We start from the raw sequence: 24,703 nt of genomic DNA, 5'->3' as shown, positions 1-24,703 counted from the left end.
GACTGATATTTGCCTAACCAGGGACCATAGGAACACAGAGGCAGCAGGCACTGGGTCCACCTTAATTTCTAAGCAGGCTTAGACTGCAGCTGCCAGGATTCCATTCAAAGGATTCATGGCTCATTGTTTTCTTTTTATGTGCCCCAGATTCTGATTAGGCTTGGATGTTTAGAAATCATGTAGATTGAAAGCTTCTACAGATGGCTAATATTATTTACTTCATATGAGTTTCACTGTTAGAAAGTAGCCTTGTGCTCAATAATGGCTTCCAAATTTCAACATGGAACACTCTAAAAATAAGGCTGAAAGGTAGAACTAGAACATTCACCTGGAAGTTTTACTTGTATAGCAAACATCAATTTTAAACTATAATCTCTTTCTTTGTTGGAATGGATTTGGGGTTCAAGATAAAGATAGAAGGGATAAAACCCTACAAGCTATTTTTGGTGTCATTATTGATGGGCTTAAAATATTAAACACAGTCATTTTTTGAAATTTCTCAAAATATCATTTTATGAAATCTGAGATGAAAAATGTATGATTCTGAGAAGACTACCTGTCTCTCTCTGCAGTGCACACAATTTGTCTCTAACCAGGTAAACTAATGCCTGGGTTTAGAGATCCATCTTCACTGTCTCCAATTTTCAGGCTCTTTTGTATTCTTCCAATACTCTTTGAAAATCATGTTTTTTGATTCTTCTGAAAAAATGGATCTCTTCTTTTATGAAGTACCATACAAGTACCATTCTTATGTTTCCACATAATTTTTAGATTTAGTACACTTTTTATAGTTTTCTTATCTTTCCTGAATCTTACTAATCTATATATCATTCACACCTCCTAAAATTGTACCTTGCCCTTAGTAAGTTCTCCATAAACATTTGCTAAATAGTAAAATAAAATAGCCCTTGCTTATCTTGGCTTAATGGTCAAAGCAGTAGCTATGGCAAATATTAATAATTTTAATGTAATTCTAGTTTTAAACACCCTCATGATATAATTTAAACTCAAATAATGTGGTTCATAAAAATGACTAGCTTTATATTTCCATCAAATTCCTTTGTTATATGAGATTGCTAAATTGCAACTCAGTAGCCAATATCCTATGTTTCAGTCTTGCCCTTTAATAAAGCTTTGTAAAATGTGTGGATCTAGAAAATGCAAGGGCATTATCAAAATCACAGAGCTAACAAATAAAAGCAGCCTATTGGCATATGCTTTTAGCCAACATTTCATTATGGTAAAAAGGTCCCCTTGCCATTCTAATATACATTAGGAATGATTGTTTCTTTTCAAAAGGCATTAATACCCCTTAAAATTAATTATATATATATATATATATATATATATATATATATATATATATTAATTAGATGTAGAAAGAGATAAGTGAAACAAAGATGGCTAAATTGGTTGAGGATTTCATTGCAAAAAAAGTGTTTAATAACATATGGTCCCTCAAAGATGACTTCAATATTGACCTTTGAGCAGTTGGTTGTTTACTTATAATTTCTGCAAAGAATAAATATTACTGTGATGGTAAGTTTGTGATGAACTTTAGAAACCTCATGATTTTAGCTGGTCTGAGAATAAAAATAGTATGTTAGAATAGTATAAAAGTTTATTAATAAATCTATTTGCTCTAAGCAACTTACTGCACCTTTGTTTCTTCCTTTGTTTTCTCTCCCTGTAATTCTGTCTTTTAAATTCTCATTCTTTCTTAATTTAGTAATATTCACCTAAAGTAGCATTTACATAAGTGAGCTGCATAAAACAGCAATTTCAGATTTGAACCATAATAAAATGGAACTATTGTCACATGAGCCTGGAAAATGTGACAAAATCCATTGCCCTCCTTAGAAATTCAACATATGTTAGAATATCATGCATATTTAAATATACTTCAGAACATTAAAAGTCTTGAGAAATCATACTGTAAATAAACTTGTTTAACTTGATTAGTCATGATTTTTTTTTAAATTGATATGACTTTTACCCATGGAACCCTTATTAGAAATACCATTTACCATGGGCCACAATAAACATCCCAATTGTATTATATTATGTTATCATCACATAATCTCTAGGAGGTTTGTACTGTTTTTACTCAAGTTTGTAGATGGGGAAATCAAAGCTTTTAAAAATTAAGAATTCTCTGTAGTTAATGGAACTGAGAAGACTCAGAATTGGTCTAGCTCTAGAGTTATTTCTTTTTTTATTAATTGATTTTATTTTTTCAATACATGACAGCAGAATGCATTACAATACTTATTACACATATAGAGCACAATTTTTCATATCTCTGTTTGTATATAAAGTATGTTCATACCAATTCATGTCTTCATACATGTACTATGGGGACTGCAAATTGCTGCAGCCAATATGGAAAGTAGTATGGAGATTCCTTGGAAAACTGGGAATGGAACCACCATTTGACCCAGCAATCCCTCTCCTCAGTCTATACCCAAAGGAATTAAAAACAGCATACCACAGGGACACAACCACATCAATGTTTATAGCAGCACAATTCACAATAGCTAAACTGTGGAACCAACCTAGACGCCCCTCAGTAGATTAATGGATTAAAAAAATGTGAAATATATACTTAATGGAATATTACTCAGCAATAAAAGAGAATAAAATCATGGCATTTGCAGGTAAATGGATGGCATTGGAGAAGATAATGCTAAGTGAAGTTAGTCAATCCCCAAAAAAACAAATGCCAAATGTTTTCTCTGATATAAGTTACCTGACTCATAATGAGGTAGGGACGGGAAGCATGGGAGGAATAGACAAACTCTAGATAGAGTCACTTCTTCTATCTACTTTGCTTTTCTGTACCAATACCATCACATGTTTTTATAAAGTGTTTTAGATATGAGGGCAAAGAATAGTATAAAAGGGGTGATAGAGACTTTTATGGTTCCAAATTTTTTTTTCTGGCTTTGAAAAATATTATTTGAAGGAGAGGCATGAGTATAAATAAAAAGAGACTCAGAAGTACTTTATAAAAACATACTGTGCTATAACAACCCTTCTTAATAAGATTTTTACTTTTCTGTTATCTTGAATATCTGTTCATTCATCCACTTATTAATTTTTACCTATGAATTTGATATCTTTCTTGCAATTCAGATTTTCCAAATGCTGAGTAATATTTCAGTTAAAGGTCAAACTTGATCTTCTCTCATACTTCAACTTAATAATCATTAATCCATGAGATTCATTTAAAGTTAATTAAGTTCAACCATTTAAGAGAGTAACTAAATGATCAACATATATAATTAATTTATATGATAATTTGGATTTTGAAGTCTTAGGGATCCTGTTCATTTCAGTAAGTGGTTATTTTTACCAGGTTGCCAGACACTGGGATAAATAATAAAGTAAGATATGAATCCTGTCTTCATGGAGCATGGAATACCATAGGGAAAAATAGTCACATAACAAAATTCAAATATTCAGTACAGAGAGTGTTAAATAAAAGGAAAAAAGTATGTGTATTCATCAGCTTTGGGTTGATGTTACCCACATTCTTGACAAGACAACCTAGAGAAAGGAAAATTTGTTTTTGCTTACAGTTTCAGAGATTCAGTCAATTCTGGGCCATCTCCATTGCTTCAGGCACAAGGTAAGACAGAACATCATGGCAGAAGGACAAGTAATGGATAGCTTCTCATCTTTTCTCACTCTGGAAACAGAGAAAGGGAAGGGGAAGGAGGGCACAGGGAATATGAACACTTCCAGGTCACATCCCCAGTAACCCACCTCTGCTAAGCCATGCCCTCACCTGACTACAGTCACCTTTGATTCTGACCATTCAAACTAGAATGGATTAATTAGGTCACAGCTCTCATAATCCAATCATTTTACTTCTGAATAATTGTGCATTAATATAGGAGCTTTTGGAGGACAACTCATATCCAAACCATAACAGTATACCTAAACAATTAGAGGACCATAAAAAAGAAGGCCTTCCTCTCTGATTTTATTTGAAAAAAATCTGTGTTTCTGTGTGTGTTTATGTTTGAATAGTAAGAACATCATAGTTGTAAAGACACAAAATGTAAACTACACAATGGAACCATATGAAACTGTATAGATAGACACACATCAATCCAATGTGAGTCTAATATATGGTGCTAAGAAATTGATAAAATCCACAGAATAATTTTAAGCAAGATACTAGCATGATTAAAGTTGTAGTTAAGATAGATTACAATGGCTTTAATCTAGAGAATAGATTTTCATAAAATTTTTCTGGTGATGAGACCAAACTAGAGTTTATTATGATTATAGAGATGAGAGATGATGAAGTTTTGCTTTAGAGTAGTGGTCACAAAGATAGAGATAAGATATAAGACGCCTATAGCACAAGAATTAAAACCAAGAATCAACAAATGGGATAGATTCAAACTCAAATGTTTTTTTCTCAACAAAAGAAATAATATGTGAGGTGAATAGGGAGCCTATATCCTGGGAACAAATTTTACCCCTCACACATCAGATAGAGTTCTAATCTCTAGGGTATATAAAGAGCTCAACAAGATAATCACCAAAAAAACAAATAATCCAATCAATAAATGGTCCAAGGATCTGAACAGACACTTCTCAGAAGAGTATATACAATCAATCAACAAATATACAAAAAAATGCTCATCATCTCTAGCAATCAGATAAATGAAAATTAAAACTACTCTAAGATACCATCTCACTCCAGTAAGAGTGGCAGCCATTATGAAGACAAACAACAACAAGTGCTGGCGAGGATGCGGGGAAAAAGGTACACTCATACACTACTGGTGGGACTGCAAATTGGTGCAGCCAATTTGGAAAGCATATGGAGATTCCTTGGAAAACTGGGAATGAAACCACCATTTGACCCAGCTATTTCTCTTCTCAGACTATACCCAAAACACCCAAAAACAGCATATTACAGGGACACAGCCACATCAATGTTTATAGCAGCACAAAATTCACAATAGATAAACTGTGGAGCCAACCTAGATGTCCTTCAGTGGATGAATGGATAAAAAAAAAAATGTGGCATTTATACACAATGGAATATTACTCAGCAATAAAAAAGAATAAGATCATGGCACTTGCAGGGAAATGGATGGCATTAGAGAAGATTATGCTAAGTGAGGTTAGCCAATCCTAAAAAAAAAACAAATGCCGAATATCTTCTCTGATATAAGGGTGGTGACTCAAAATGGGGTTGGGAGAAAGAGCAAAGGAGGAAGATTACCTCTAGATAGGGAATAGTGGTGGGAAGGAAAGAGAGGGAGAAGGGGAATAGCATGGATGGTGAAAGGAGACCCTCATCATTATACAAAATACATGTATGAAGATGTGAATTTGGTGTCAATATACCTTATATATAATCAGAGATATGATAAATTATGGTATAATGGTGTATTAAGAATTGTAATGCAAAAATAAATAAATAAATAAAATATCTCACGAAAGAAAAAAATAAAATCCAATCATGTTGCATCAGCTACAACCCTGGATGATGGAAGGCTGTGTTTGATGTTTGTAGGGTGGGTGTCATGAACTGAAGTTTTTGTCCAGCCAAAATTCAAATGCTGTAGCTGAACCTTCAATGTAACCCTCAATGTACCCTCAATGTAATTCAGGGAGGTGGTCCCTTTTTGGAGATTATTGGGTTTAGATGAGATCCTGAGGGGAAGATCTACATAATGGGATTGATATCTTTACAGGAAAAATAGAGAGGGAAATAAAGAAAACCTAGAATGCCCCCATACCCCATTCAGGACCTAACACGAGAAAAAAGATACTTTCTGGCTGGATGCACACACCTGTAATTCCAAGGGCTTGGATGCTAAAGCATGAGGATCACAAGTTCAAAGCCAGCTTCAGCAATGTAACAAGGCTCTAAGCAGAGGCTGAAACTTTCTAAAAATGGAAAAATAAAAAGGACTGGGGATGTGGTGTCATGGTTGAATGCCCCTGGATTCATTCCCTGGTACCAAGCAAAAGAAGAAGAAGAAAGAGAGAGAGAGAGAGAGAGAGAGAGAGAGAGAGAGAGAGAGAGAGAGAGAGAGAAGGTCAAGAAGAGGGATCTTACCAGGAACTGAATCTATAAGCACCTTGATCTTGTACTTTCCAGCTACCAGAATTATGAGAAACAAAAATTTGTTGTTTAAGCCACACAATCTGCAGTATTTTGTCTTAGCACTCTGAGCTAAAGAGTGATAAGAACAGAAACTATCAAGCTTGACTCCGCCATTTATAGTTTGGTAAGGGGCTAAATGTTGGAATTTCAAACTAAAATGGGGGAAAAAAAAGAGGAACCATTTGGAGGAAAGACAATGGGTTTTGTTTTGAGTAATGTATTTGTGAGAGAAACATCCTATGAGCAGTATTATAGGAAACACTGGGTACAGGACAAAAAGAGGAAAAGAGGTAAAAGGTGCTTTAAGATGTAAGCATGTGTAGATATACATCAAATATCTTCAGGTAACTTTTCCTTCTTTCTATGTCATATAAGTAAGATAAAAGGTAAGTTGGCCTTAGACAACTGAAAAGTGAATAAATATTTTTGTATTCTCAGACTCTTCTTGTGAACTTTACTTTTCCTTGGTGGTAACATATTTTCCTGAGGGATAAGTTATTTTTCAGAACACTTTATTGGATGTAAGTAAGAAATTATTTAAAGAATTGTATACTGATTTCTCAATAGCAACTGGTAAACCAAGGAGGAAAACCATCCAAAGTAAAAATTTCCAGTAAGTTTCACATGTATATATATGGGTCAGAATTGATTTTTTTTTCACAATAATAATAATAATAATACACAACTCACTCTAACTCAGAAGGGGAAAGTGTGGAATTAAAGATTCACATAACAAAAAGATCCAGATGTATATAGCTTCAGGCATTGCTTGATTCAGGTCTCCATTAGACTTAAGATGTTAATATTATCCCCTTTCTCTGCTCTACTTCCTTCTAGAAAGCCTTATTCTCATATACTTTTATATATTTGGGGGTTTCTAGCAGCTTTTTTTGTATCATCTTAAAAATTCTACTAGGAAAAATATTTTTATTCTGAGTAAACAAAATAAGTCCCAGAATTTTGTCTCTTTGGCCAGTCCAGGGGTATATATTTATCCCTTAACCATCATGTCCAGTGGGCATGGAATGTAATGACTAATCCAACGCGAATCATGTGCCCACAGCAAGTGCTGAAAGAAAGGCAGAAAGAACAAAGTTCAGCACCATTAAAATACAAGAGCTCCCCCAAAGCAACTCAGAATCTGAATCAAGAAGAAGGAATGGATACTGGGATAGCAGAATCAACAACCATTCACTACAAAACCTCATTGCAAAAATAGCCAGGTTGGAATAAAGAAAGTGTGGGCCTGTGTGTTGTGTTTATGTGTTTGTGGGTATATGTGCTCAACTACAATGAGAAATTCCATTGCAAGCTACTTCCCTCAAGTTTAGTTCAGCTGAAATATTCCTTTCTTACTTCTGCTAGGAAAAAAAAGAGAAGATTCTCGTAGAATCCCTGGCTCCTGAGAATCACCTTAGCTCTTGAGAAGAAATCCCTTGCTAACTTCATTCCTGCCCTTCACCCTATTGCATACCCCACTATAGAGCTACATATTCAAACCATAAAGTCCCTGTTCAATTCAGTATGAGAGAAACCTGAAATAATTGCTTTCTCTGTATTCATGCCCACAACCATTTGTTATATCATATGGAAATGTACAAATGACAGTTCATAAATATGAGGGAACAGGTCAAGAACCATGATATGACCAACAGAATATGACATTTAAGACCTGTTTACTGCTGCTATTTTTCTTTCAACCAAGGTAACACATCCATATTATCACTCCCTTCTTCGTTTTCTTGCTTCTTTCTCCAATTACAATGATACAAAGACAGTTATCAATCATGCACTATTCAACGTGAGTGACTCTCAGACAATGGGTCTTGCTTTGTGTTCCTCTCTAAGCTGCTGGGAGGCAGAGATTGAGGAGGTGAAACTCTGTCCAGTACTGGAAAGACAATACTAGATTTTTTTTGGTCGATTTTAGTACAAACATGTCAGATTATATGTCATATATATCCAGAGTATCTAACTACATTATTATAATATAAAAATAGTCTTTTATTTTGTAAAATATCAAAATTTCAAACAATTTAATTTTAGGGACCTTTATAAGGAAGAATGAGGCATACATTTCCTTAATTGAGTTGGACATTTTTATATAACTAGAAATCATATGGAATATATTGGGCACTCTGAAAATGTGTTTTCAAATATGTGTACAGAGTATAATTAAAGTTTATATGGAAAACAAATATATGAGATATATATACATTTTTTAACTGTTTTATCTGCTCTTGGCCTAATACCCAGACCAATGTCTGACAAGAATAGGCTTTCCATAATTATTTGCTACATGGTTTGATGAAAAAGAATTCCAAATACATAAGAGAGACACTGGAAATAGAATAAAATATTTGTTGCAAAAATTCTTCACAAGAAAACAAACCAAAAAGAAACATTAAAAAAGAAGAAAAATATCTCACCATGCTGAGCTTCAGCCACATCAGCCTCAATTAATAATCAAGGTTCTATAATACTAGAGTGAAAATTTTTGAGAGAAAACGTCGATTGCTTCCTGAGAGCTTCTGTAATGCTAATAGAATCTTTAGACTCCATTGTCCCACTGATGATTCACTGGTAAAAAGCAAGCACATTTTTTTGGCCTTCATTATCAGCCTATCTCTGGCCTGATTTGCTTTAGATGATTTAGACCCTGCTGCACCTGAACTGTGACTTTTCCATAGCAGAAAAAGGAATGTGGGATGCACAAAAGACAATGGGGGGGGGGGGGAGGAAAGAAAGAAGGGAGAAAAAAAACACAGGAGTCCAAGAAAAGAAAAGAAAATTATAGCATCTTGCCCACTCTATACTTGAGGTTAAAATTTTAATTATTTATAGGTCTTCTTCCCACCTGCCTCCCCTCAAAATTCTGTTATCCCTAAACATCTAAGGATGTTGCTAAATGGTGTGTGAAACCAAACCTACTTTGTTTTACTTTTTTTTTTTTTTTTAAGCTTTCTGCAGTCAACAGCAAGAGAATCCAAGATTGTTTCTACACAACAATGCTCCTTTTGGCAATCTTTGCTGCAGCCATTCATGTGGCCACAACCCTTACTTGTCAGTTTGAACTGTAAGCAAAACAGTTTTGCCCATTCTTGAACAACTTCAATAATATTTGAATAATTTTAAATCACACCAGTGGCCAGGAAGGCAAGAGAAAAATACAGAAGTCAAGCTCCCATTTCACTATGTAGCTATTATTTCTTCAAGTGCCACCAGAACCCAAAAATATTCTGATCAGCCTGTGGTTGATACATGAACTTGGACCCAGGCATAAGCATCCTTGTACCCACCCAAAATAGACTCAAAGTTACTTTACTTTATTCATTGATAAAAAAACAATTGCATATATATTTATTTACTTAAGCTTCAAACGTCTCTGGTGTTTGTGTGTGAAGTTTATACTCAACATACATAATTATCTTTCTCAAGACTAGCATTGAGGAATAGAATAGAGAGCCTCAACGAATACATGTAATATTACACAAGAGGTGAAAATGGGAACTCCCATTTTGATTTGTGCTAATGTCATATTTTTATGGTTTCTCTCAGGAAAACCAAATCTTTGAATCTATGCATAAAATTATGAGATGTTAATTTGGTTGGTGTGGTTATATTGGTCTATATATAGCTGACCAATCAGTTACTGTATTAATTCAATAAAAACTGTGATTCTTCAATACAATATTTTTGATCAGTTCAACAAAGGGTTGCACTAAATTTCCAGATTGAGAATATTATTATTATTTCCCCATTTCTGAGTAAATTAGGTTCTCTTCTCTCAGCACCTTGATCATTCAGCTTATATCAATCTACACTGCACATAGAGTATTTTGTTGTGTGAAAACTTTCTGGCTAAGTTGAAATAAGGAAAACTGCATTTTATTTAAATGTTTGTTAAATCTATCAAGTCCCTCTTGCCTTAAGAAAGAACCTCAATATTTCTTTACAAAAATGCTAATTTAAAAAGGAATCATGCTATTAAAAGTTAAAAAACTGAGAATAAGCTACATTTTAAAAATCTACCAAAAAACCATGATTTCCTTTAATACATGCGATTTCATGAATTAAATTTTCTTTTCCTGGCCCTTTGAACATTAGCATTTTTTATTACTGGTTGGTAAACATAAACATCCTAATGGGTTCTTTTAGTGATTTTAAAAAGGCTTTACAGAGATTCTTTGGCATATATATATTCATAAAGATGAAATCATCACACCTGCAAATACATCATATCTGTAAAGTAGTGAAAAGCCATTTTATTCAGTAATAAATGGAGAAGGAAAAAAACTGACATTTAGTTTATTATATTTCCTCCCCACACTTTAAGGGTAGAAAAAAATTGCATTGCACTATTGGAAAAAAAATCATCTATGAAGAAAGAGCTACTGTAAAATGTCCATTGATACTTTTGCTCCATTTGGTCCCAAGGAAGTTGCCTGCTTAGTCTCCTTGGTTGTCTTTCCGGGTGACAGAGCATGGAGTTTATGGCAAGTGTATAGTGTCAGAGATACTAATATAAAATGGAAATAAATGCTTTATTTATAATAATTTGTACCTAAGAAGATTTCAATTTCTTTGTTTACTTCAAGTTATTCTTAAGGTATTTCTGTGATTTCTACCAGCATTTAGAAGATAAGTGGTAAACTTAGAAATGAATATAAACCCACAAAATGAACACAGTGCAAACTCAGAGCATTACACCCAAATACTGTAATTACAAGTTGTCAAGAACTAGTCAAATACAACTGAGGCAAAAACTAGAATATAATCAAGAATCATGAGTTAGCAAATTTAATCTTTAAAATACATAAATAAGCAGAAAGAATGTAAGAAATATGAGGCCAGCTCTTTATTCATATTGCAGGAAAGAAAATGGAAAAAATAATTGGAGGGAAGAATCCCAGAAATTCTACAAGACTAGGTGGGATATTCATACTCAGTCACAACGCCATTTATTCTCCTAATCTCAACCTTGAATGGAGTTACTCTTCAGAGTCACACAAGCAGTAGACCCTATTATCTCTAAAACTGAATTTGCAAGCTCTCCATAGCATATTAAGAGAGAGGAAGTACATTATTTATGTTGACTCCTGTCTTAAGGGAGCAGAATGAATTAGCTGAACCATCTTTGGCAAATGTGTTTTTATTTTTCACTAAACTTAAATGACCCTCTGCTGTTGACAAGGCACACCTGGGATCTCAGTTCTTCCATCGACCAGGTGAGTGATCTGTTTACAATCATAGACACATTATTATATATTCCTAAACCTGAGCATCCTCAACCACAGACAAAGGAAAAAGGGGTATAATGTGTACCTAAGAGAATTTCAATGATAATCAAAGGCAAATATTTTATTAACTATTAGAAAATGGGTGAAGAGCAGGATTCTGAGTTGACTTTCCTCAATTCTTATCTAGGCTGCATAGCTTACAAGTTGTAGAAGCCATGGGCTAGTTATTTAATCTCTCTGTTCCTCAGTTTCCTTAACAGTAAATGAGGATAACAATAGTTCTTCCCTCACAGGGTTTTCTTGGGGATTAAATGAGTTTATTTAGGTGAAGAGTTTAGTTTTGGCATATGGTAAGTGTTATGTGAGCATTTACTGTAATTGTAAATATGATGTTGAGAAATCTCACAAAGTCCTTCCTTATACACAACATAAATATTTAAGCACATATTCTGGTTGGTGGGAAAAGAACTTAAATAACATGATTTGCCATAGCAAGGCTGAAAATATTCTCCCAAAAGCTAAGGCAATCATCAAAAATTTCCCTAGCCTTTTATCACCTAAAACTGTCAATTTATTATGTTACAGATGCCCCATGATGATACTTTACTTAAAAACTAAACATAAATAGCAGGAAAAATTGGTAGAGTAGAGGAAATGGAAATGAAAGAGGAAGGGGGGAAAGGGGAAATACTGGGTACTGAATTAGAGCAAATTATATTCCATGCTTTTTAAATTGTGTCAAAATGAATCCTAATGTTATGTATAACTAAAAGGAATAAAAATTATTTTTTTATTTTAAAGATATACACAAATATGTCTTATCTGTCCTAATTGCCTGTATAGTGCTATATAACAGAATACTTATTTATCAGTTATTATCTATCACAGAAGATCTGATGCAAAAAATATATACTATTTTCAACACTAAAGTTGGGAAAATAAAAATCTTAACAATAAAAAGCTTCATTAAGTCAAATACTTTTCAAATTGTATATAATATGTATAGTCCTATTAATGAATGGTATTTGTTAACCTTTTATGATATATGTATACATATATATATGTGTGTGTACACACACATACAGAGGACACATTCCAAGACCTCCAGGGGGTGCCTGAAATCATGTTTTTTTTTCCTATACATACATATATATTCATGATAAAGTTATTGACAACAGTAAGAGATTAACAATAATAATATAAAAGAACAATTATAACAATATAGTATAATAAAAGTTATGTGAATGTTCTGTCTCAAATTATTATGTAGTTCATACCCTTATTATGGTGATGATTTTATGAAATTATACTTTAAAAGAAAGCACTTTGCTTTTTTCTCACATACCCAAATTTCACTATGTTTTAGTGAAACTAAAACGTTTAGTTTTAGTTAATAATTACTACGTTTTTGTTTTGCAGTCATTATTAAATACAGTAGTTACTTGAACACAAGCAAGAAAATAACACAAAAAGTAATATGATAACTGAGATGGTTACTAAATGCCTAATGGGTATGTAGTGTATACAGCATGGATACACTGAACAAAGGGATTATCCGTATCCTAGGTGGATATTTCATCCTGTTACTCAGAATGGCATGTATTTTGACTTAAGAATTTTTAATTTCTGGAATTTTTCATTTAATATTTCCAAACCATAGTTAACCACAGGCAACCAAAAGTGAAACCATGACAAAGGGCAGATTCCTGTACACATTTAGAGTAAAGATTTAGATAGAAAGACATCTCAGCAAAATCAAGAAAGCTGGCTGGCTGGAAAGATGATAAATAAATAAGTAATACAGAAAATAGTTGAAAATTCTGGATTGATGTTCATTTTTACCTCAAGGATTTTTTTTCAGGAGTTTGAACCAGGGAAAACTAAAAATTTATCCAGAAATTAACTTTTGATGGCTTGAGCAGCAATAGCCTTGTGAGAAAAAAAAAAAAAACATAAAAGAAAAAATAGGTCAAGTGATTTCGAGGAAGTCTGTAATCATTTTCTTCTACAGAAAGGGTAAATTGAAAAGAAATAAGCTGTTTAGATTTTAAAAAGAAAATAATTGCATATGGATATTTTCATACATATTTTCAATGTTATGGGTATTCACAAACAACACAAATCCATTTCACACAAATGAAGTATGAAATGTGAAATGGCAGTGTGTCATTTAATTCATCAACATATGTATGTATGGCCAGGAGGATCATTTTATAAGGCCACTTTAGCAGAAAATATGGTAACTTCTAACACAACGTATTCATATAATATTCATCTAACCATGGGCTACCTTACAAGAAAGACAAGCTCTTCTTCCTTTGGAGGTCATCATAAAGCCCAATGACATATAAAATCAGGAAATGACTGGATTATGTTGTTTTAGGCCACGAATCTGGTTGAATCTATGATATCATAATGCATTCAGTGTATAGTTTTTGAGTAGACATACACTCTAGACATCCTCCATAATCTCATTTTTCACTGCATCAACCAATGTAATTGTTTTGACCATAATAATCAAGTCATAAATAGATGAGCTTTATGGTTTAAAGATTTGGCTCTATATTATACAATAATTGATTATACCAGTTAACTCAAAACAATCTACCTTCAAGTGGTAAATTATAGAATGAATTATCAAAATATATTTGTTTTCATAATGCGGAATAACCACATATAAAGGGAATTTCATATATACCCTAATCACATATAGAGAGGGGACAGCACTGTTTTTCAAATATTAATGTGATCTAATTTCTCCAGTAAGTAGGCTATAGATGGATTTTCAAAATAATGGTGGATGTTTTGCTGAACAGATACACAGATTTCATTAAGAATCAAATGCTAAAATTTAAAAGTTTCTTATTCATTTTCCTGGGACCATATGTCAATTGGTAATCCTCTTATAATTTTTAATTCCACTAAAATTACTATGCAATGCTTGTTGTATTCATTATTTTTCAAGGTAGAACAGTAATGCATGGGGCCAGTTTACAGAGTATGTCAGGAACTCAATAAATTGATCTCAATCAAATCATTTCACATTTCAAGTCTGTGATTGTTTCCTGAAAAAAGAAAGGGGAGACTAGACAAAAGATCTACAAATCTGAAGTCTAGTTTCTGAGATGGAATGAGATGATAGTTTTTGAGTTTTTAACTCTCAGGTTTGTCATGCTATTCCAAGCTGCTCAAAATGTACTTATGTTGTAGGGGATGATTTTATAACATATGGTACTGGGGAAAAGAACATGAAAAGTCACAAGACTGATTTACTCTATCCACACATACATACATTTCCCCACCTCCACCAGTGCCTTCAAATAATAATATGACATATCACCTGCTGAGGTGGCCCATGCCTACAATCCCAGCGACTCAGGAGCCTGAGACAGGAGGATCAAGAGTTCAAAGCCAGCCTAACCAACAGTGAGGTGCTAAGCAACTCAGTGAGATCCTCTCTGTAAATAAAATACAAAATAGGGCTGAGGATGTGGTTCAGTTGTCAAGTGCCCCTGAGTTCAATCCCTGGTAACCCCTGCCAAAAAAAAAAAAAAAAAAAAAAGACATATTATATAATGCAATTTTCTCAAAAATAGATTTCACCATCAAGTTTTTCTTTCATGCTGAAATTCATTGATGATGTTTCAAAATCATTTCTAACCAAGGGGAGAACTGAGTCAGAAGGAAATAATCTCCACTATCTTCTCTACAAACACACCCGCACACACATACACATGTGCACACTCAAATGCACACACACACACACACACACACACCCCTAAGGTGCAGATGTGTCCTCTCCCCATTACTCTTCTGGTATTACATTTTTCTAAATTTATCTTTATTTTAGTAACTAGATTCAGATTTTATGGAAAAACAAGGCAGTCCTTAAGAAAGTTGGAAAATCTTGAATCTCTTTATTTCTTCATAAATAAAAAATTATGGATTTTGGAAAGCTGGGATCCACTGTTCCCAGGAAACTGTGCCCAGTTGTTTTACATGTATGACTGGAAATGTGCAGTTCAAGTGTGAACACAAAACATCATCACAAAATAACAGCATCATTCTCAGTCTCCAAGTCTCTAGGGAAACAAAAATGTAATAAAAGACAGAATATAGAAGTGATTGAATATATTTTTCCTATAATATATACAACATGTATTTACTGAAATGAATAGGTATTTATTTCCCTTTCTCCTTTAAGCATTCCTCAAACATATTTTATACAAATAGATTTGATTTCTTCATATATCTGTTGATATTTTGTCCATAAAATAAATTGAGGGCGGGGTTCTAATACCGGGTCTACTAAAAATAAATCTTTTTCACGAATATGCAACAATTACTACTGTACTCCCTCTCTAACCATATTCTTCTAACTAGATATCTGTATTAAATAAAAATGATATTTTTGAAGGTCAAAGTTATTTGTAGAATTAGTAATCTGAATATTTACCTTTATCCAGCCTCAGGTTGCCTTTTGTCGCATTTGGTAATGTCATTCATTACTCTCAAACCTTATAGAACTCACATGTAGAGAGGTAGCACTATTAGTTTTTCAAATATCAATGTAACTTAATTTCTCCAGTAAATTATATATATATATATATATATATATATATATATATATATATATAGGTGGATGGAAAGTTGGCAGAGCTGATATGAAGCTCTCTTTAAGAATCTAATGCTTTCCCTTCTCTGCACTGGCTTATTATCATCCAAACATGTGTTTGGCTTTTTTTGGGAAACACAGGCTTAGAGTCAAACCCTCCATAATTGACTGCTTAAAAATGTTTTCTATTGAATCATTGACCTTGGTGGTGTGTCACAGCTTGAGAGGGTGATCCAAAAAACTCCTGAGCCACCACTGAAAGATCATAAGAATATTTGCCATTCATGTCTGTGCTTAGAATGGTATTTGATGAATACAAAGTCTTTAAAGATTGTTGGATACATTTACTATTCAGAGTCAAACTGATTTTTTTTTCATTTTTATCCAATACTCTGAGGGAAAGTTATTTTTACACTCACAGACATTTAACTGAGTTGAATGTACTGTATATGTTATTTTCCAGATATAGTAAATGCTGAGGTCTGCTCTTTTATTTTATTTTTTTTTTAAGAAAACAGCTTTCATCTTAGGAATTTGGCTATGTAACATTCTTAGCATAAAGCAAAACATTCTGAAGGATGTACTCATCTTTGATTTTAAAGCCCTTAGAAAAGAGACTTTTTCAAAGGTGAAAATATATACCATTGAAGTGGGCTTATTTTTAAAAATAGTTATTTTCCACCATATTCCCCCCTGTGTTTCTTTTGAACAATGCATACATTTTTCAGGACCAGCTGAAGAATCATAGGATATAAATCTAAAATACATCTTGTAGAATCTCTATTCTAAGCACTTCTTCTGATGTAGTGTGGTTGAGCATAGTCTCTGTCCATAAAATGAGTTTTTCTCTTCACTAGTCCTGAGGTTTGAGTGTGTTCCCCAAAGGTTCATGTGCTGGAAGAATGGTACCCAGTGTAGCAATGCTGAGAGGTGGTGGAACCTTTAAGAGGTGTGGCATGGTGGAAGGTAATTATGCCATAGGGAGTCCAGCTATGAATGTATTAACATCTTATGGGAGTTCTAGTTCTTAAGGGACTAGATTAGCACTGAGACAGTGAGTTGTAATGAAGCAAAGCAACCTTGTATGCTCTGTTCCTTTTCTATGCAGTCATTTCCTTTCCACTTTTATGCCATGTTGTAACAGACAGGGATCCCTTATCAGAAGGTTAACCAGATGAGGCCACCCAATCTTGGACTTCTAGCCTCCAAGACTGAACTCAATAAACCCTTTTCCTTTGTAAAGTACTTAGCATCCGGCAATCTGTCATTAGCAAAATAAACTAATACAATTAGTAACTGAGCATGGGGAGCAAGCAAACAAAAATTATGAAGAGCAATTAAGTTTATACCATAGCTTTTAACAATTTCAGACTTCATTGCATCATCACTAATAACAGAATAGGCATCTTAATTGCACCTTTCTTTGTTACCTCTGTAAACTGAGCTGCTGTGGGTCATCATCCCACCAATTCACAGTAGCTTGTGCTCTAGAACACAGAATGAGATAAGTGGATGCTATAGCAAGGGATATGAAAACTAAGAAGTAAAAGAATTATTTTAATGTGAGGGGATAGAGGCTGTAATGTGGGAATGGGAAACATATCAGATTAATATTTTGTTCCCATTCCTTTAGAGCTATCAGGAAATCATCATCTGTATTTTATCCATTTTGTGTGGGATTATTTCTTGGCAATTAACTTTTTAAAATTAAAAAGTAAAAACTGTGTATAATTATTGTACAATTTTTATATACATATATACTGTGAAGTGGAGAAATCAAGCAAATTAACATGGGCATTAATTTACATATTTAAATTTTCATGGCAAGAACAATCTACTCTTAGCAACTTTTAAGTGAACATTATATTGCTATTTACTATGGCTATCAGGGTGTACAAAAAAACTTATTCATACTAAATACAATTGTATATCCTTTGACCATTTTCCCACTCCCTCACGTTACCTACTTCTTGATTTGATACTAATGGCGTCTCCACATTCAGCTGTTAGCACACATAGACGGACAACTCCTGGCCAGATTCTTGATAGTCATTGATGGAGCTATTATAAATACCTTAAACAAACAAATACACACACACACACACACACACACACACACACACTTATGTGGCAATAATTTCCATCTTGGTATTTATAAAGCTATCTTTAGAAATATTTGCTGACTAGCTTGCCTGGAGAAGTAACATAAAAACTTTTATTAATTTGTTCATCCATTGGTTCTAATGACGTAGGCTGATGACATATACTGGTTACTTAAGTTCAGAAGTAGCCATATTGCTGGATGGCTCACTTTCTCACTATGGTTTATATTTTATCTTACCAGTAGCATCAACTCCATTTGACTCTTGCCTTTTACATCTTGCCCACTGTCAATAGTTCTTTCTCTCTCGCCCTATTTTCCAGCCTTCCACCTGAGTATCTTGCTCTCAGCATCAGGTGGCAAATCCTGTTTTCTATTTCTTTAACTAAATACATTGTTTGAAATCTCTACTTTATATCTGAGAAGGATTTAGGAATATGCTTGCCCTAGAAAAATGAATAGAAAACCATCTCTAATTCTTAACTCCCTCTATGGACAGGCTGCAGTAGAAGACAACTCCCAATGTGCTCATTTGTCAATTCATGAACACCTTTGATGTGCCACTCTGAAGAACCATCAGATGACAGAATTGCAAACAGGAAACACTGTACTTGCCAACAGTTACTAGTGCTATTCAAATATATTCTGACACATCATTTTTATAACTCTTCAGTGAGAACAGTACAAATCCCAAAATAGTGACTGTTAATATTTAATGGACTGTTTTCTTAATTTTTTGTACCAAGAGGCACTTCAGGAACAAAAGAAACTAAAAACTTACGGTACTAATAGAACATGATTTGGCTCTAATTACTATTCACAGTATTAAAATCAATGACCAGTTATTGAGATGCTATAGAGAATATGGAAATATATGCAACTTTCTTTCAGAAGGATGCTAATCTAATGACCTGCTGACCTCAGAGTGACTGCTAAACTTTGAGACAGATGTAGAGCCCATGTCTCCTCAGCCATGCCTCAGCGTGGCTGAGGAGACTGTCAGGATTAATGCTGACACCCCACCTCCGCCCACTCTGCCTTTCATCACCTAAGCTCTCAGCCAGAAAGTGGTGACAGAGGCGGCCAGCGTTGTATGTCAACAGATTATCAGGATGGTTAGTAATATTCCCTTGCTAGGAACCTTTTTAAATCCCTGCATCGGCAATCCTAATGCTCTGTTGATTTTTGTTACTTGCTGATAAGGCTTTTAATGGCCAAATCCCAGTATATTTTTAGATCTTTTGTCACCATGGGTCTCCTGTCACTCACTGAGGTTGAAATCAGCAGGCTATTAGTTTGCCCGGGGTATAATCTCAAGTCCTATGGAACAAGGGCTTGCAGCAAGTAGGCCTCCTGATTGTGGAATTTACTTTTGATTTTTATTCACTGAGCACTGTCATTTCAGCCTTTAAAACCAAAGTGAAAACATATCTGTCTGGCGCTAGGTTGGAAATCTCTTAAGGAAAACGTATTTTAAAGAATCCTGGATTTTTTTCATTCTATATATGTATATATAATTTATAATATATATGTCTGTTTGCTTAACACATTAAAAATACATTTTGAATATTTTGAAATTGCTGGTTCATTCTGTTTTTTCCCCTAGAACAGGTAGTTAGAATCTCTTCCAATTAGATTTCGGCACTTCCTTAAGATAGAAGGAAACAAATTGTGACATGGGAGAACTGCATGAACTGAATGGGGGAAAAAATCTCCAGCACACCAAGAATATTGAGCCAATGTCCTTTAAAAGATACAATATGAAAACGAATCTTGGTCACCACTGAAATGTTGGTTAACTAGGGGTTTCTTGTTAATGGAACAAAATCCCTATCTACAATCTCTAAGTTTTAACTGTGGATCCCTATTGCTAAAGCCAGGGAAAATAACAGGAGTAGAAGGAAGCAGAGAAAAGGAACTGGAAGGTTTCACTGGAGTAGTTTATTGAAGATGGAGCAACTATAAACACCAAGGCAGATGACAGGAAATGTGCAGGAGACAGTTCATCATGCAAAGTAAACACACTGTGAGCTTGGACTAGGAGATGTATGCATGCCAAAACGCAGTTTTGTGAGCATGGAAAAGAAGACATCCATGTACTATCACACTTTCTTAGAAAATACTTTTTTAGACTTTTAAATTACAAAATATCAAACTGTAGAAAATAAAAGGTGACAGTGTTTAAAGGTAACTCAGCTAAGAGCTTTTAGTGGAAAATTTAAATAGGCCCACCACAGAATAGTGGATAACAGTGGACGAGACATGGAAGAGACACAGAGGTCATCATGTTGAAATGCTGTGAACAAAACACATGGAGAATGACGTGTTAATGTGCAATATGATAAGGTCCTTGAAGAAATAAGTCAGAGGAAAGAAAGCCTTTTAAAAGAAAGCCAGAGCATGATCTAAGGACAGTCGCCATCAAATGTGATAAGGATTATACCCTAAAAATTCCTGGAAAAAAAATATGACATAGATAACCTAAAGCACATTATCTCATCACATTTTTTTTCTTGGTTATAAAAATATAAACTCTGCTTCACTAAATCTTAGCTACTCTTATAACACTGAACTTGTTTCACAATAGCTGGCTACTTTACTTTCAAGAATTAATTATAACAAATTTCTTCAAAACTAGAGACAAAAAGAATGAAAAACATTGTACTAACCCTGACACCTAAAAATGTGTGGAGCATACAGTAAGTATTCAATGAATGAAAACGGAGCAGTTTTAGTAGTGGGGATAGTAGGATCCATCAAATATGCTCACCAGGGATTCCACTCTCTTCACTTCCTTCACATCAGTTTCAAAGGGATAAAATGACATGTAAGTTTAGAATACTACAAAACCCACAACTCAGCCCCGCCTCAACATTTTTCTCCAAACCTTAGAAGTAGGAATTTCTTATAGACTACATTTCCCCCTAAAAGACTCTGTTGCACTTTCTGTCACTTCCAAAATAATAAAACTGCAGTTAATAATGATCATTTTGATATTGTCAAAGCTTAAATTCATTTTTTAATTGATTCTCTCTCACCCTCAGTTGTTCACAAAGTAGATTATAATTATACAGAGAAAATCCTTTTAACGGCCACATACCATTTTGTCTCCAATCTCCCTTTATACTTCCTCAATATCTTGTTTGGTACTATTAGTAGAAAGCAGTAGTTACAAGGAAAATACTGAGGACATAACCAGAAAGTGGGGAGACAAAATATATCATATTAAACATGTATTGTTTTTACATACCATTTTTATGTGTCTTCATAAATAATCCACTATTTATATATTAACCACTTTATCCTATGCTGTATGAAATATGTACAAACAAAATTCATAGACATGCCACTGCAAACTTGAAATCTAATTATAAGATAAGTATATACTCATGGAATAACATTACCAAGTAAATATTTTGATGCTTAAATGTTCAATCCACAAATAGTGTGCTTCTCTATTTAAATAGTGTACAATCAGACATCATGAAGGTGCGTTTATCAGTGGGCCTCTTGGGTAATGTGAAATTTGAATCTGAATTTTCTAGAAAATGGTGTAAAAAGATTAGGATGAATGAAGACTTTCCACTGAAGAGAACAGCAGACACAAAGAAATCACTAGCACAGAAATTTAAAAGTAGAAGCATATCGATCTAACATTGCTCTTGGTCCACTGAATATTTCTGAATAAGATTTTTCAGTGTGTTAAATTTAACCAGATTGAATATTTTGAGTCCCATCCCATTGAATCACTCTAAATGAAGAATTTGCTTTTTAATGAGCCATTTGCATTTAATCTTAAATTTGGAATTCAGCATCTTTAACTTGGTTATTTCCATTGGAATAGGTTCTTTCAGGGTATTATGCTTATCCTATAGTAAATACACAGATTCCTCAAAATATATTTCAAGTGTAAAAGATGAGAGAAATACTTATTTATAGAAAAACCTGGAAAATACAGTACTTACAATAGCAAACTAAGAGTTGTATAATAAAAATTTCAGAAATGTTATCACTAAACCATTTACAGCAGCTCCAGAGGGCTATTTTTAAAAAGAAGACAGAAACAGAAATTTTAGAAAAGTGATTCACAAGACTGAAGCTATTGATAGAGAAAAGCTAAAGGACTGAGGAACACATGAGTCAGAAGCAAATTTAGGAGGAGCACGTCAAAGAATGTTTTAAAAAATTCATCTTTTGAGGAGAACTGCAATCCATTCTAGCTAAAACAAGCAAAAAGTGTAGAAGAAAGTGCATTTACATAAAATTAAACTTAAATTAACAAGGATCCTTGATAATGTTTAAAACTCTGTGCCTCTTCTTTATTAAGAATAGCTTTATTGAGATGTCATTTATATATAATAAAATTTGCCATTTCAAATGATATAATTCAATTTTTTTTGCATATTCATGGAGTTAGCAACAATCTCCAGTATCTAATTTTAGATCATTTTTATCATCCCCAAAAGAAATCTTATACCCATTAGCAGTCACTCCCTATTTTCTCTCAATTCCCAATGCCCAGGCCTAGGAATCCATTAATCTACTTTCAATTTCTCTGGAGTTCCATATTTTGGATATTCCATATAACTGGAATCACAAAACATACTATTTCTTGTAACTGGCTTTTTTATTTTTTTCATTTAATGTGTTTTCAAGGTTTATCCATGTTGTTGCATACATTAGTACTTCCCCCCTCCCCTTTTTTTAAACAAATAACATTCCATTGTGTGGATACACCACATTTTGTTTGTTTATCCAATGATTAGTTGATGAACATTTGACTTGTTCCCATTTTTGCATTATCAGAAAGATGTTATAAACATTAGAGTACAATTTTTTGTGCGGACATGTTTTCATTTCTCTTGGGTTCATCCCTGACAGTAGAATTGTCCTGCTTCTTAAATGATAGGAAAATAAATAGAATCATAACTTTATATATTCATTACAAAAAAAAAACCGAAGCAAAATGAAATTTTAGATATAGTTTGTGGTTAGGACCAAGTTCTCTCAGTGCTCTGTCTTTTTAATGTTAAAATACATGGGTATTCTGAATTATAATGTTCAGGTGCTATAGGAGATTTACATAGTCAAAAAGATTTTCGATTATTTGTTTACCACATTATACTTATAAAGCAGAAAATTAGAACAATAATCTTTTAAAATTGCAACAATAAGGTTTGAAGCAAAAAGTAATTATCAGCCTAATTAAAAATATAATCAAGGACAAGGACAGTAGCTGAGTGGTAGAGTACTTGCCTGGCATTCATGAGGCCTTAGGTTCCATCTATAGGACCACAAAATAAATAAGTAAGTAAATAAATAAATTATATTATATTATATTATCACATTATCAGAGCTTATAGTCTTCTTTTCTTTAAAATGGAGACCATATTGATAATATTTTTAATGAAAACTCACTTACAGATTAAATTATTCTTCTGATATTTACATAAAGTTAGATTGACATAATTGTACTCATGCAACAAGTTAAAACTGGTATTTATTCTATGGTGCCAGTATCTAACCCCAAGTAGATACAATCTGATGATTTAAAAGTGTTCCAAGCAAGATGAATGAGGGTTAGTTAATGTGTTTCGCATTACCACAGGTGATTCTGGATCAAATTTCTCAAAATACAATATTATCAAGTGATTTACAGAATGAAGCATGAAGCGATTGTTTATTCAGTTTATATGCTACCAGAAAAAGAAACTTTCTAGTCAAGTTATGTTCAGTTGTGATACCAGAATGACATACTTCTTAGAACTATAAATTATAACCAGAGATATGAAAAATTGTGCTCTATATATATGTAATAAGAATTGTAATGTATTCCACTGTTACAAACAAACTAATTAATTAATTAATTAATTTAATCTAATTAAACAAAACATATTAATTCAATAAAAAAATAAAGAACCATAAATTACTCTAAAGCACTTTGGAGGGCATCACACATTTATTTTTTAAGTGATTTGCTTGTTTGCTTTATGAGAAAAAAAAAAGTTAAACTGAATCCCTTGTTTTGTTTATTTGAAATAGCCTCGCTGGTTGATGCTCCCTATCTGTAGAAGGCATGTGGAAGGTAGAGATTCTGTAGGCTTCCACCTGGATATGCCACAGCTTCCAGTGTGACTTGACAGTAAGTGCAATTTCCCAATGCCTCTTTCCTTTAAACTTCTTTACCTGTTTTCAATTTCCATCAGTGGTTTTCAACTTTGGTTTCCCACAGAATCACCTAGAAAGCTATGGAAATATGGATTTCTGGGTCTCATCTGCAAACATTCCTATTTCATTGGTCTAAAGTGTGACCTGGCCATCAGGATTTTCAAATATCACGCAGGTGATCTCATTGCAAAAAATCACTGCCCAAGCTATTCCCAGCTACATGCTAAATTTCTCCACCTTAAAAGCCAAATGTACTAAACAGAGTCACTGTGAATTTTTATAACAAATCCATGATCTTGCAAAGGGCTATCAATACTGCTAGACCACACTACTCTAATTTTCTATTTGACTCTCTTGTTATTTTTAAAGCCTCTCTGTCTGATTCTAAACTTAAGATCCAGGATATGTTGATACACATTTTTACTCTTTATTCTGAGAAA

This window comes from Marmota flaviventris, chromosome 4 (assembly GCF_047511675.1).
Source record: "Marmota flaviventris isolate mMarFla1 chromosome 4, mMarFla1.hap1, whole genome shotgun sequence".
In the NCBI taxonomy this organism is placed as follows: domain Eukaryota; kingdom Metazoa; phylum Chordata; class Mammalia; order Rodentia; family Sciuridae; genus Marmota; species Marmota flaviventris.
The sequence above is the reverse complement of the archived record's forward strand: the minus strand, read 5'-3'. Positions refer to the sequence as shown.